Source organism: Ahaetulla prasina, chromosome 3, assembly GCF_028640845.1.
Source record: "Ahaetulla prasina isolate Xishuangbanna chromosome 3, ASM2864084v1, whole genome shotgun sequence".
Lineage (NCBI taxonomy): Eukaryota > Metazoa > Chordata > Lepidosauria > Squamata > Colubridae > Ahaetulla > Ahaetulla prasina.
Window position 1 is genome coordinate 112,277,787 of NC_080541.1, and position 16,286 is coordinate 112,294,072.

General features: G+C 40.8%; 1 pseudogene; it reads right to left on the minus strand.

The window, feature by feature from the left end:
- Positions 1-4,764: 4,764 nt before the first annotated feature.
- The window catches only part of LOC131194997 (uncharacterized), a 28,693-nt pseudogene continuing 17,171 nt past the window's right edge, over positions 4,765-16,286 (minus strand).

Sequence of the window (16,286 nt, forward strand, 5' to 3'; positions counted from 1 at the left end):
GAATGGGGTTAGTCTCGTACTACTGTGAACAGCATTATTGTACATGATCTCAGTGAAAGTTAGGAGGTCTACCCAATTGGACTGCTGACGTAGCACTTCAGGTACTATTCTACCATGGCATTCAGTCTCTCTGCACCCCCATTGGTGTTTGGATGAAAGGCCAAGCTAAGGCCCTGAGACGACCCAATGAATCACAGGAACTCCCTCCTGAACTTAGCTGGGAACTGGACCCCTCTGTCTGAGAAAATTCTTCATGGTACTCCATGCAGGCAATAGATGTGCTTCAGGAATAGTTTGACAAACTGGTGGGCTGAGGGTAGTCTGCTGCAGGGTATGAAGTTCGCCTGTTTGCAGAATAAGTCTATTACAGTCCAGATCACCGTGTTCCCCCCACTTTTAGGAAACTCCACTATAAAGCCCATTGCAATTTCTGCACATGGCCTCGTTGGCTCTCCTACCGGTTGCAGCAGTCCGGAGGGTTTCCTGGTCGTTTCTTCATTGTGGCACAGATGGTGCAACTTTTTACATAACTGTCCATATTTTTCTTTATGCCACCAGAATTGCCTCCGTGCTAAGTGTAAAGCCTTTAGGAATCCAAAGTGGCCTGCTGGTTTGATGTTGTGCCTTCTCTGGAGGATTAGGATGCATAGGGATTCTGGGACATAGATTTTCGTCCCCTTCCATGCTAGATCATCTCCTTTTGTCAAGATGTGTGTCAGGCCTGGAAACCATACTAGGCCGTAGGTTTCCAGACGCTGCCAGGGGATCAAATTTCTTGCTCCCGGTCTCCAGATGCCTCTTCACCATAATCTGCCCCTCCAGTAGCTCCCGAGCCTGGCTCTTTTCCCCCATGACCCGAGGTGATCTGTGTGGATATTTCATACTTTTCACCTGTCGCCTCTGGATGGGATCTTTATAAAGTCTCATAGCTTCTTCGATTTGTAGATCCTCCTTGATTTTCTCTTCCTGCTGCCAGGCAGAAAGTCCCCCGTTACGTTTTCTTGTTGAAACTCCAGAAGGAACTTCCCCTGGTTCTGGTAATCTGCCAACTCCTATGGATCATTTTGGTTTATCACGTCGTTCTTCTATTTGCAGTTTCTCCAGCCAGACTGCTAAATCTCCTTCAGCCTGAGATGCATACGATGCAGCAGTTGCCCCCATCTCTTCCACTTTGCATTCAAGGTCTGACATCCTTTTCTAGTGTTATCTTTTCAACCTCCTCGGTAGTTTCCTGGATAGCTGATAACGATGGAGAACTTGCTTAATGTCAGGTGTGCCTCCTTTCAAAACTCAAGAAAGAAAAACTCCAACTCCATGATTTGTAGAGAAAGGTATCTTTTACTGAGCATGAACTGATAGCAACAAAAGTAAAGCAAGTTCTGAATAGTAGGAGTGTCTTACACATACATATCCCTCATTCATCCCTCCTCCCTCCAAGGTCAAACAGCCAGGTCCAATCCATTTCTCCTCAGATATCACATGGTGTTCTTCTTCCGATGGTTTTCATTTGTCTGGTATGCAGAATCCGTTGGCATGAGTCCGCTCTTGGAATTTGAATCAATGGGTTTCGTTTCAAGATAAAAACTCCTCCCTTCCCCTTATGGCAGCCAAAGCAGTCTTAAAGGAACATTACTCCATTCCCAATTCTTAACACTAAAAAAAAGCAATATAACAATTAACTAAGCAGTAAAACAATTAACTAAGTAATAAAACAAAGTAGCACTCGGAGGCTGACACTTAGGGAAGTAGCATGTCAGATCCCATTGATCTCTATCGGGACCTTGCCATTCTGGAGGGAGGGGGGAGGATTTGGGCTATGCTTGCATGGGATTTTCCTTTGTTCCTGTTCTCTGCTTTGATGTACCTTTAGGATGTTTGGAGGGGGGAAAGAATGTGCCTTGGACCATCCATTTTGTCTCACCAATGGAGGAGGGAGATCATGGTACCTGTTATCACCTTCTCAACCCAAAGTTCTCACAACATCTTCGCACCTTGGGATTGACTTAAAGATGAACTGGATATTGGGAGGGGCCTTGAAAGGAGTGGCTTAACCTAACGCTCCAGTGCATGAAATTCAGATTCTACCTACACTCTCTCTACTATCACTATTTTCCAATAAAAGTTCCTTTTGAAATGCCAAGAGTTTCAAGATGTTTCAAGAGTTCTGCTTTCTTGAGAAGGCTGGTGAAGCAGGACCTTACAAGCACATTTAATTAGAATTGATAAAATGTACCAATTCTCAGGTGGAAGTATTTATTATTTATTTATTTATTTATTTATTTTTTATTTAATAAATTAAATTAATTTCTATACCGCCCTTCTCCCGAAGGACTCAGGGCGGTTTACAGCTATATTAAAAACACTGAATACAAACATCAAATTTAAAACACAGCAGCCATCGTGGGACACCATCCAACGTGAGCACGGCCGCCAAAAAGTCATCGCCATCGCCTTGGCTTCCAGCACCGCTCAGAGAACCACCAGGAGAGCCCCCAAAGCACCACGGAGCTCCATGGGGGGGGAAACAGCCCCGCCACCGCTGCCGTCGCCACCGTAAGGGCGCCGCCACCGCCGTCGCAGGCAGCCGAAAACACCAGCCGTTTCCCCCAACCCAACCAAACCAACACAGGCTCTGCAGGACTGGCAGGGCTCCGCAAGTTCCACCGGCTCCACCCGCTCCGCAGGCTCCACCAGAGGGAAGGGCGACCCCGCCGCTGCTCCAGCCGCCACCAATGACAATGATGAACATGCCGCCACCGGCGCCAAAACGGCCGAAAAAACGCCGGCGGCCAGCCGCCGCCCCAATCAGGCCCACCAAGCTCGCAGCCACCATCTGCATCCCGGCCTCGTCCCAGTCGGCCTGGCTCACCCCGAGGGCATAAACCCTCTCTTCGGGCCGATAGGATGTTACTTCAGCCGGGAAGGGGGGCAACGCTGTCCAAAAGCCCCCCTGCCGTCCAGCCCGGCCAGCAGAGGGAAGGGTGACCCTGCCACCACTGCTGCCGCCGACGAACATGCCGCTGCTGGCGCCGAAACGGCCGAGAAAACGCCGGCGGCCACCCGCCACCCCAATCAGGCCCGCCAAGCTTGCAGCCGCCAGCTGCCGAGCTCGCAGCCGCCAGCCGCGTTCCAGCCTCGGCCCGGTCGGCCCGGCTCACCCCGAGGGTAAAAACCCTCTCTGCGGGCCAACAGGATGTTACTTCAGCCGGGAAGGAGGGCAACGCTGTCCAAAAGCCCCCCTGCTGTCCAGCCCGGCCAGGAAAAAACCACCGTTCCTCTGCACCGTCTCTACTACGCCGCCATTGAAGTATGTCAATAGAATGCATATACCGTATATACTCGAATATAAGCCGATCCGAGTATAAGCCGAGGTCCCCAATTTTACCCCAAAAAACTGGGGTAAACTGGGGACTCGAGTATAAGCCGAGGGTGGGAAATGAGGCAGCTACCGGTCGGGGAAAGCCTCCCTCCCTCAGCCGAGAAGGCTGGCGGCTCCCCCGCCCCGCCCTCTCACTGCACCGGCAGGGCTTCCCCGCGCTAATGCAAAAGCCCGCCATCCGGTATAATGTGAAAAAAAGAAGAAAAAAAAAACTCGAGTATAAGCCGTATATACTCGAGTATAAGCCGAGGGGACGTTTTTCAGCACAAAAAACGTGCTGAAAAACTCGGCTTATACTCGAGTATATACGGTAATCAATATTGTACTTCAAATACATTACAAGCAGATGTAATGCTAGAAAGAAAGCCAGGTAGTGATAAAGACTTGGAATTTTAGTCCTGCTTCAGGCCCAGAAACCAGCTGATGACTTTGGGCGAGACACAATCTTTTACCCTGAGGAATGAGGTAAAAGCAACCACTTCCAAAAAGGTTGCCAATGCAATCACCAGCAAGGCTGACTTGAAGGTATGTACACATATATAAAATATGCTAAAAAAAACAAGCACTAATTTTTTTTTGCTAAAATCAAATTAATTACCATAGTATAGTATAGTATAGTATAGTATAGTATAGTATAGTATAGTATAGTATAGTATAGTATAGTATAGTATAGTATAGTATAATATAGCCTTTATTGTCATTGTACATCATGTATACAACGAAATTAGTTTTAGCCTCACTGGTGCAATCCATGACAAAAAATACAAACAACATAAAGAATATAAAGAATAATCTCTATGCAAGTAATTAGGGGGTGGGGGGGAAATAAAGAAAAAGATTTCCACATTTCCGCTTGTGTGTGGAGTGATTGAGGTTGTGTTTAAGAGTCTGATAGCCCTAGGATAGAAACTATTTTTAAACCTATTTGTTAGACTGGCTATGCTTCAATGTCTTCTGCCCGATGGTAGAAGTGCGAAGAGACACTGACCAGGGTGTGAATCATCTCTGAGTATCTTTCTTAGTCTGCTAAAGCAGAGAGACCTGGCAATGTCATCCAGTGGTGTTAGAGGGCAACCAATGGTTTCTTGTGCCGAATTTATCACTCTCTGTAGTGCCTTCCTGTCCACAGCAGTTAAACCAGCATACCATATTGTAATGCAGTATGTGAGGATACTTTCTATCATGGACTGATAGAAAGAGGTCATCAAACGTAATATTATTATTCTAATATCACAGAGAATACTGATAATATTTAATCTATATCATTATTTTCTGTTCCACAATCAAAATATTTTTTAAAAAGGGCAAACAAACAAAATGTTAAGAAAGTATTTATTATTAGACTTAAGAACATTTGAGGAAAATTTTAGTACAAACGTCGTTTTAAGGCAAACGGTTAGGCCTACATATTAATGTGCTTTCAGTAATTCAAAGGAACACACTGAACTGAGATCATTTCAAATTTGTTATAATATAAAAACAAAGTCCTTCATGCTTTGACATACCCTACCCTGAGTGTGATACAATTCACAGATACAGTTTAGGCAAATTTTTTACAGCAATACTAGAACTACATACTATTTACAACATGAAGAGTTGTACATGGGATCCTGTACACTAGCGAGGTATGTACAATAGTATGTTTATGTAAAAGCATATTTTTCCTCCTTTGTATCTCATTTAATAGTTTCATACAGTAGAGAAAAGACACTTTAATTCTTAATGTAACCAAGACATATTTGAGAATGATTGATGGAAAAAAGACACTAAAACTGAATTATTTTAAAATGGAGAGAAAATAATGCTCAACTACATTCATATTCATTTATATTCAAGCAGACTTTCTTCAATTCATCTTCTGACTGATGTTCTGGTAAAGAAGAATATTTCTACCAACTCAGTCTTAAGTTAAATATCTGAAAATAGTAAATAATGCTGATCCAAGTCTTCAAGAAAAAACATGTCAAATATGAAGAATGTTAGCATTCACATTTTCAGTTTCTGTGCAATTTGTACTGGTAGTCTCTATATGATGGCTTCTAAGGATACTTGAATATTCAGCATTTGGTTTTTCTAATCTGCTCTTTTTGGTTGTATCTGGGCAGTTCTGTACATATATCACACGGTTATAAGCTTTAAGTCTTTTCCACAGTTGTACATAAACTTTGCACTGAACATACATGAAAAGAATTCCACCGGTGAAACCAATAGCTACTACTACTAGCTTAGTCCAAAATGGCCAATCTAGAATACCTGGGGTGCAGAAGGAGTCAAAATGCTCAGAATTAGAATTTAAAGTTAAAGAAAGCTGAAAGTCACTAGAATATTCAGATACATGGCTCTTAAAATAGCAGAAAAAGATTTATATTAAAATATAAAAGGATTAAACAAGCAGTTAAGAGAAATACATTGGAAATCTAGTTTGTTATCTAGTTTGGGTAATGAAACATCTGCAAGAAAACAACAAAGCTCAGAGAGCACTAAGGACCCCACATTTCAACCCTGAGCAACCTCCTTCATTAGTACAAGTGATGAGAACATAGATTATATTGCTCTTACGTAGCCACTAGCTGTAAGTCAATCTCCCTGGTTTTCTGAAGAACTCCAGGATATGAAACACAGCAAAAGATGCCTATAGTACCCCTGGAGGAAGACAAGAGTGAACCCAAACAATCACAAGTAAGAGCTCATACTAAGGATTGCACTGTGGTGAAAAGAACAGCAACAGTTACTTTTTGACTCCTAATGCAGATAATTGACTGGCACAGGCTGTCTTAACGCATTGGCCTGATGAATACTTGCCCATGGGCCCAATGAGCATAGGGGCCCCATACTAATTTGTTGGAAGTGCTAATAAAATAAATGTTTAATTTTGTCGACCATTTACATTTTTATTCCTGTGAGTAGCTGTCATAGGGCCCCCAGTACATTGCTTTGTCCAGGGCTGTTAAGACAGCCCTCGTCTGGCAGTCCTATTTAAAATGATTCATTTTAAAAGGTTTAATATAGCTATGTTGACAGAATATGGCTTGCTCCCTCAAAATAATATTAATATTAATCACTATTGGCTCTATTTCTAGCTTCCTAAAAGAGCCAGGTGGGGCCATGATCCATCCTATATGGAAAGAAACACATGCTGCAAAGACCATGTCCATCTCATCAGAGTCAATAAGCTTATAAGCATTTCAGATAATTTCACAAAGTATCACTCCAGTTACTTCCTTTGGCTCAAGATTTGAACAAGTACAAGTGATGGAATCAGTATAAATATTTCATAGCAGTTTGAATAAAAGCTCTTTTGAGCTAACTTTTCTTTGAATAGTATAGTATAAGTCATCTTAAACAGGGCTGCTAGTTGACTTTCTGCTGGTGTAACAAGGATGGTGAAATATAAATAGTTCGCTGCTCTTATCACCACAAGTAGGCCCAGACAAAGGCTCCAACTTGCATTCAATCATGTTCATTTGCTGTAAAAATCATTTTTGTTTCTGGAGATCCTGGGTAAACCATTACATTTTTTGGGATCTGCAAACAGAGAGACATCTCTTAGGGGCATTGCCCTTAAAGTTGCATATTTCAGAGTTCAATGAATGATATAGCTATTACTTATACATATAAGTGTGAATACATCTGGGAAATGCCCACGCTTATTGAAAACTAAGCAGATACATTCCTCAGGTGCACAATCTTATTATAGAGGTAAAAACTAAATGAAGGCTGATCAGAAAATGATTTATGACCAATAAGATGTTCCCCTTTCATTTTTTAATTATTTTTTATTATGCAATTTTCTTTGCTATATATAAAATTTCCATATCCACAATGGCAGTGTACTGTCTGGGTGCAATCTCTTTTAAATACAAATAATAAATCTTATACACACAATAGTTATACCCATTATGTTCACTTATCCTTATTAAACATTTTCTGTTATTTAATTAAACGCTCTGTTCAGTTTTGTCTATAGTTAATAATATCAAACATTACAAACATTATATAAACATCACATTTGTAACCCTTATCTTCCATGTTTACTTATCCTCATTATTCATTATTCATTATTTAATTACACACTTCATTTTTATTTCATATCCTCCTTAATTCTAAATTTCTAACTTCTGCTTCTATTTTCTAACCATTGATAGAATAATTCCCAAGTTAAAAAGTATTGTTTCCTCCTTATCCTTAATTTTCAATGTTAATCTATCCATTTCAACACATTCTAATATTTTCTTTATTATATTTTCCTCTATAGGTATATTTTCATTTTTCCAATTTTCTGTGTACACAATTCTCACTGCTATTACCACATGTAAAATTAAACATGTATTTCTTTTATTATATTTCTCTGGTAGGATAGCAGAGAAACAAGAACATTTCTGGTTTTTAGTGTATCTGTTGTTTTGTCATTTTTTCTAGCCACCTTTTTATTTTTAACCAATATTTTTTTGCTATAGAACAAGCCCACCACATATGGTAATAACAACCCGGTATCTGTTTACATTTCCAACATCTGGGAGATATGTTTTGGAACATCTTTGCCATTCTTGCTGGTGGCAGATAACACCTATAAAACATTTTGTAAAGATTTTCTTTGTAGGCTGTTGACATCAATTTATAGTTTCTTTCCCAGAGTTTTTGCCATTTATCTAATTCTATAGTATATCCAAAATTTTTGGACCATACTATCATAGTTTCTTTTACTTGATCTTCTTCCATTTTGAAATTCAATAGATAGCTATATATTTTTTTTATTTGTTGTCCTTCCCTAAAAATATCTGATCTAGTTCTGAAGGTCTTTGTAAAATCTGTATATTTCTGCATCTTTCTTGTATCTTGATTAAGATGTTCTCCTTTCAAATCACATGATATTTGTTCCAATTAGACTCATTGTGTCCTCCCCTCTATATGGGTTGAATCCAATACTATTGTGAAAAGTTCTGTTTATCTTTCAGGCTATGAATTTGGAGGCATTCCAAATTATACCCCTAGGCTTGGAGACTGAAATCCACTATTTCACAAAATCCAACATCATCTTTACAATGAGATCAGGAAGCTAAGGTGAAGCTATTACTGTGGTGAGTATATCACTCCACTTATCCCTGGAGAGCATATATGATGACTCACTGCAGCCAGGTAGGAGTGACTCAGTGGGCGTGGCCATCTGAGTCCCACCAGGTGGGCGTGGATGGGTGGGCATGGCCATGTTGATGCGAAGAATTAGGTACAGCCGTCTCAGTGTGAATGACTCTGGGAGGCTGAGTTGGTGCAGCTGGGTGGGCATAGCCAGGTGGACGTGACCATGTGGGCATGGCCAGATGGACTCAGCACCTCGCCAGAACAAAAATCATGCTGGTAAACAGGAAGCAGGGAAGCTGCAAAATTTGAAAGGCAAAAGGTAGATCCCCACCCCCCCAATTTGGTAAAACACTCCCTTTTCTTTCTGCTTCCCAGGAGAAGTTCCCGTGCTAAGTTTGGGAGGCTGATTCACAACATGGAGTACAGTTGTGCTTATAAGTTTACATACCCTGGCAGAATTTATGATTTCATGGTCATTTTTCAGAGAATATGAATTACAACCTGAAAACCTTTCTGTCACTCATGGTTAGTGTTTGGCTGAAGTCATTTATTATCAATCAACTGTGTTTACTCTTTTTCAATCATAATGACAACAGAAACTACCCTAATGACCCTGATCAAAAGTTTACATACCCTGGTGATTGTGGCTTGATAACATGCACACAGGTTGATACAAAGGGGTGTGAATGGCTATTAAAGGTAACCATCCTCACCTGTGATCTGTTTGCATGTAATTAGTGTATGTGTGTCTAAAAGGTCAATGAGGCGTCCTGACAGACCCTTGCATCCTTCATCCAGTGCTGCAATGTTTCTGGATTCTGAGTCACGGGAAAAGCAAAAGAATTGTCAAAGGATCTGCAGGAAAAGGTAGTTGAACTGTATAAAACAGGAAAGGGATATAAAAAGATATCCAAGGAATTGAGAATGCCAATCAGTAGTGTTCAAACTCTAATCAAGAAGTGGAAAATGAGGTGGCACTTACCCCCGACAAGACTAGCCAGAATGTTCAAGAATAAATCCGAAAAATGTTGGAAATGTCATCAGATACCTGGTTCATATTACCATATGTGGTGGACATGTGCAGAAGCTAAAAGATACTGGATTAAAATCCACACATGGTTGGAAAAATGATAAAAAAGCATATATATTTTAAATCAGAAGTTTTTTTTTATTGGGGATCATACCTGAAGCTTATTATACAGAATTGAGATATCTGATTGTGAATGTAGTAACAGTGGCTAAGATTGTGTTTGCCAAGAATTGGAAAAGTGAGAAATTACCATCGCAAGATGAAATTATTAAGAAAATAATGGAATGTGCAGAAATGAGTAAATTGACATTTGAAATTAGAGAACAGAAAGATAAATAGTATTATAAGATATGGGATTCATTTTATCAATGGCTAGGGGGAAAATATGTTAAAAAAGATTTGAGAGAGGTTTTTATAATGAAAGAATTGTTGAAATACATATTGATTTAAGATGCCAGGAAAATTGTTCAGGATGCAAAGAAAAATCCGCAAATAACTTCAGGTGAAATACAGGACTCTCTGAAAACCTGTGGTATGACTGTTGCAAGATGAACAATAAGGAGGCACTTGAAGAAAGATGGGCTGCATGGTCGAGTCGCCAGAAGAAAGCCATTACTACACAAATGCCACAAAGTATCCCACTTACAATACGCCAAAAAGCACAGAGACAAGCCTCAAACCTTCTGGCACAAAGTCATTTGGAGTGATCAGACCAAAATTGAGCTTTTCAGCCACAACCATAAACGCTACATTTGGAAAGGATCAATAAGGTCTATGATGAAAAGTATACCATTCCTACTGTGAAACATGGAGGTGGATTGCTGATGTTTTGGGGATGTGTGAGCTACAAAGGCCCAGGACACTTGGTCAGAATTGATGGCATGATGAATGCCATCAAAAGATACTGTAGGACAATTTGCATTCATCAGCCCAGCTGCGCATGGGACGTACTTGGACATTCCAACAGGACAATGATCCTAAACACAAGGCCAAGTCAACCTGTCATTGGCTACAGCAGAATAAAGTGAATGTTCTGAAGTGGCCATCTCAGTCTCCCCAGAGTGACTCAATATCATTGAGTCACTCTGGGGAGATCTCAAATGTGCAGTTCATGCAAGACAGCCTAAGAATTTACAGGCTTTTTGCCAGGAAGAATGGGCAGCTTTACCATCTGAGAAGATAAAGAACCTCATCCACACATACCACAAAAATCTTCAAGCTGTCATTGATGTTAAAGGGGGCAGTACACTGTATTAAGAAATGGGGTATGTAAACTTTTGATCAGGGTCATTTGGATAATTTCTGTTGTCATTATGATTGAAACCGAGTAAACAGAGTTGACTGATAATAAATGGCTTCAGTCAAACACTAACCATGAGTGACAGAAAGGTTTTCATATTATCATTCATATTCTCTGAAAAATGGCCAGGAAATCATAAATTCTGCCAAGGTATGTAAACTTATGAGCACAACTATATATCAGGATGATGAGTGCTGGATGTAACTTCTACATTCCTTTAGAGTTATAAATCCTCACAAAATACATCCATTTGCAAAAATTTCACTGAATCAGAGAAGGGATTCATCATTCCCCATTGGTCAAATCCACACAAATGGGGAAGGGGAGGGTGGAAAATGAGAAGAAGGGAATAAGCAGTAGGGGAGGGTAGATATTTTATATTTTCAGTACAGTTTGACATAATTCTTGTTATGACTCTCCACCCACCCAAAAAAATACCCTAGCAATTTGTTTTGAATACCACCGTCCATCTCTACATTCTGATATTCTTTTGGAATATGAGGCAAACTACTTTTACAGTTATATACCATGTGTTATGCTTTATTTGGGTAAATTTTTTAGATTACCACGATGCATTTAATAAAAGCCAAACATTTCCCCCTAGTTCTTATTCCAGCCATTTATTTCTCTTGCCCTGCTTTCCCACTTGTAGTGTTGGGAAAGTCACAGTGCATAGAAGACGTACCAGTTTGTTTTCTTTGATTTCCAGATTTTATTGATCTATGTCTTCCTTATCAGTGTTTCCCACAGTTAAGGCAAAAGATCATAAAAAATCCCTACTAAATGTAGTATCCTGATTTCCCTGTTTGTTAGTCTACCTGACTATGAACTAGGCAAATGCCCCTTGTTTATGGGTATGCACATCATTCATTTGGACCTATCAGGCAAGAGATCCTTATCTGGCCATCCTGCACAATTACAAGCAAGAGCAGCATAAGAACATAAATCATAAGAATATGAAAAACTACAGTGATAGCCCAAGCCTTGTCTTATCCTGCATTCTAAGAGACTGGACAATCACTTGTCTTAAATGGTATAGGGCACGGGTGTCCAACTCGATCGCATCACATGATGTATCGTGACTTTTTTGCCTTTGTGGAGCCGAGGTGGGCGTGGCCTGCCTGTGATGCATCTGGCCTGCAGGCCGCCAGTTTGACACTATAGGATACTATAGGATAATATAATTGATACTATAGGGTCTCCTGCTGGAGCAGGGGGTTGGACTAGAAGACCTCCAAAATCCCTTCCAGCTCTATTCTAATTGATTGATAAAGTGAGAACGTGATATCTATGAGAAGGCCATCCCACTTTGCCTCCCCAGGCAACTGGATGGCTGAATGTTTAACCATCCTTACTAATAAATATAGATAAACAAAACCTAGCTTACATGAAGTTGGCTAGCCCCTTTTAAGGCTGTTTGCTGATGGCTTTTGCCGCATTTTAAGTTACCAGATTTCATTGTCTAACTATTTACAGTATGTGAAGAAGTACTTTTGCCCCTCCCTTCCCTGCCAAACTTAGTAGAGGAACCTCTCCTGGGAAGCAGAAAGAAAAAGGGAGTGTTTTACCAAATTGGGGTAGGGAGGGGGGAATCTACCCTTTGCCTTTTAAATTTTGCAGCGTCCATACTTCCTGTTTGCAAGCACATCTTTGGGTGATTTTTGTTCTGGCGGGGTGCTGAGTTGGCTCCATGTCTAGCTGCCCGAGGTGACTTGTTCTGAGTCCACCTAGCCATCCCCACCCAGCCACATCCACATTTGCGTCCACCTGGCCATGCCCATCCAGCCGCCCCAAGTCAGCCACCCAAATCAGCTGTGCTGAGCCGGCTGCACCTAATCCTTCACATTGACTTGGCCACACCCACCCATGCCCACCTAGTGGCACCCATATGGCCATGCCCATCTGGCTGTAGTGAGTCGTCCCATTCCCCCCTGGAAACAGATCTCAAGAATAGTCATCTGTATTCAGTTATCTTCAGAGCAGAGTACATGGTAACAGCCAAAATCTCTCAAGGGATCTCTGCCAACCCCACTTATTTTCCTTCCTTCCCTTTTTATCTTTTTCTTTCCTTTTATTTTTGCTTATTACTCCTTATAATAGTTAATCAGAAAGGAGAATGGGTATGTATAATATTTTCAGACTTTTTACATGATTTATAACAATCTGAAAGTTCATTTCATATAAAATGTTGAGTATACAAAATGCAGATAATTTTATGCTTTGTTTCTGACTCTGAACCGTGGTGATCAAACAGTGAGTTTAAATCCAAGTAGGCATACTTATAAGTAGGCAAAGTGGCCCACAGACTAGATTAAATTGGACATCTCCAATTAAATTTTATCCAGGTATGTATGTTTTACACTAACAATAGAAGCTGCAAAAAACATTTCCCCTGCCATCCCCTCATATTTTGGCACAGATTTTGCATGTCTGATCAGAAAATCAGACTTAACTGTTGGGTTCTTTTTGCATAAACATACACAAGTCCTAATTGGACCCTTAATTGCCATAAGTCAGAAAACGACCATGCAGAGAACAAGAGGGATGGGATCTTTTTACTATTTTGGGGGCATGTGTGTTGTAGCTTTAGGTTTCTCTTTTCTTCCCAATTATTAGTTGAGTGGGTCAGTCTGAATGATGAGAGGAAGAATTAGACTTTCTCACTGAGGAAGAGAATATACCGTATCAAACCATACTACGTTCATCAATCTTCAGACTTAGAGGACTCCCCAAATGCATAACTTTGTTTTATGTGACAAAATAGCTTGTAACTTCGTTTCTCCAAAAAGATGACACACCTTGAAAAGAAGCCCTATCACGTTTCTGAGTGCATGCGATCAAATTAAGTGCCATCTACAAAATTAGCCCTAAGACCCCACCCACCCCGGATGCAGGGGGTGGGGTGAGGTATGCAGATAAAAAATAAGCTAGGGTGGGGATGGGTGGTGGTGGAGCTGCCCAACTTACCAGGCCTCGCACACCCCAACACCTGCCTCGTCTTCTTCTGTGGCTGCTTGCCACCACTCGCACGCATTGCCCTGGGCTCCATTTCACCTTCAGATGCCTGCTGGCATCTGTTGTCTGCAGCTGACAACAGAGCTCCAGATTGGTCAGGAGCTCTATTATCGGCTGCAGAGGGCTTTTCAGAAGGCGACTGCAGCCAATAACAGAGCTCTGGATTGATCCGGAGCTCTGTTATCGGCTGCAGATGCCTTCCGGCAGGGATCTGAAGGCGAAACAGAGGCCGGGGCGATACATGCAAGTGGCTGCGTAAGAAGTGGGCCAGCAGCGGACTCCTGCTGGGTGGAGCCGTCAGTGCCACCACTGTGAGATGAGCCAATAATTAGAACCCTCCAAAAAGAAGACCTGGCCGTTTTACTGGGGGTCAAAAGAAAATAAGACCTAGCCTTCTTTTTGGAGAAACACAGTAATATTTTTTGTCAATAGAACTGAAAGTATTGGTGAACATTTCTCTTATGATCTGCTGTTCCTTAATCTGTCTTAATGTGCTCCAAAGATGAGTAAATTCAGTGTGTGTCCAAATTGTCATGGCAAAGGGAGAAGAGCAAGTCCTACTGTAGTTTGATAATTAACACTGAAAGTAATATTACATAATTTCAAAACAAAATAACCAAGTGGCAAAATAAAAATAGTAATGGCAAGAAAAAACAGATACATCATTTTCATTAAAGGAATACCATATAATCCACATAAAGCAATTTTGATAAAAGAAAGCATAACATATAAAAAACGTTTCCCTGATTTTGGGCAATTTGTCATGACTCGAGCATTTTCTTTTGTTAAAACAAAAATAAAGTAACATACCTGTGGATTCTCCATGTTTAATTTCTTCAGCAGTCCGGTCTATGAGGACATAGAGTGACCACACCACACAAGTGATAGCAATGATATGAAAAGTTACAGAGCATATGATCTTTCTTTGCTCACTGCCTGTCATCTGCAGTTTCTCCCACTAAGAAGAAATCCAGAAAACAGAAGTGTTCAGTTTTGTTGCCAAAGAATAAAGAGATGCTGTCTAGTCAGAAACCTTTATTTTATTGAATTTGACCCTGATGGCAGATGATCAAGCAAGCACACCTAGCTTACATATGGATATGATATCTACATTATAATATAATACATTATAATATAATACAAGGACTTATATTATATTAAGTCCTTCATCAACCAATGGCATCTGAGGGCATTCAGGTAGCATACATTTTCTGTCATAAGGTCTGCCCTCTGCATTTCTTCACAGATTTAAAAGACACTAATTGTAAGATCTTGCCTCTCCAATTTTACCAAGAAAGCAGGACTCTTGAAACTGCAGTAGTTCCAAAAGGAGCTTTTAATGGAAGGTTTGTTTTAACAAGAGATCTAGGCAAGAACTGAAGCTTCTCATTTAAAACCAGCTATTTAAAGCAATGCTAACCAAACCCCTCCTACACTACATCACTGCAGGGAAACAGAAACAGAGACTTCATATACAGACCACTTCATTCTCCCCCACTTCCTCCCACCAAAAATGGGAAGTCCATCTGAAAGAAAACAAAAGATGGAAGGGGAGACAAAAGAAACATAAAATCAACGAGGTTTGTCAGGGTACAGTTGATGAAATATATGTACTAATTTAGGGGCATGCACATACTTTTTGTGAACCCATTCATTGTTTGAGAAGGGGAGGTGTTTCCAAGCCACCAGGTACTGAGTGGTCCCCTGGAATTTCCTAGAGTCAAGAATTTCCTGAACCTCAAAATGTTGTTCACCTTCTACCATAATAGAGGGCAGAACAGGGGTAATAGGCAGACGAATATCAGAGGTGACTTCAGGATTCAATAACCTACAATGGAAAACGGGGTGAACTTGCTGTAATGGCTTAGGGATTTGTAATTCCACCATGACAGGGTTAATAATATGAATGATGGGAAAAGGCCCAGTATGTTTAGAACCCAACTTTTTAGACTACTGCAAAGATTTTAGAAACTTGGTGGAAAGGTAAACTTTGTCCCCCACTTTATAATGTTTAGGTTCAGTTTGTTTGTCTCCTTGTGCTTTATAGCAGCCTTGGCTTCATTCAAGGCTTTGCGAATCACCAGCCAAATGGATTGCAAATGACTGATCCACTATTTCAAGGAGGGTATATCTGATTCATGTGAGGGCAACTCAGGCATAGCATTAAATTCTTGCCCCGTGGCCACTCTGAAAGGCGTAAAACCTGTGCCAGCATGAACTGCATTATTATAGGTTACTTTTGCAAAAAGCAGTTCGGTCCAGTTGTCCTACTGGTAATTAATAAAACAGTGCAGGTATTGTTCCAGAACTGAGTTTGTTTGTTCCGTGGTCTCATTTGTCTGAGGATGATGACTAGAAGTAAGTCTCTGCTCAGTCTCAAGTAGATTCCAAAAAGTTTTCCAGAACTTGGGCCATGCAAACAGTAAATGTGGACCAAAAACAGTTTAGCCAGGCTTTAGCTGTAGGGATCTTTTGGCATGGGA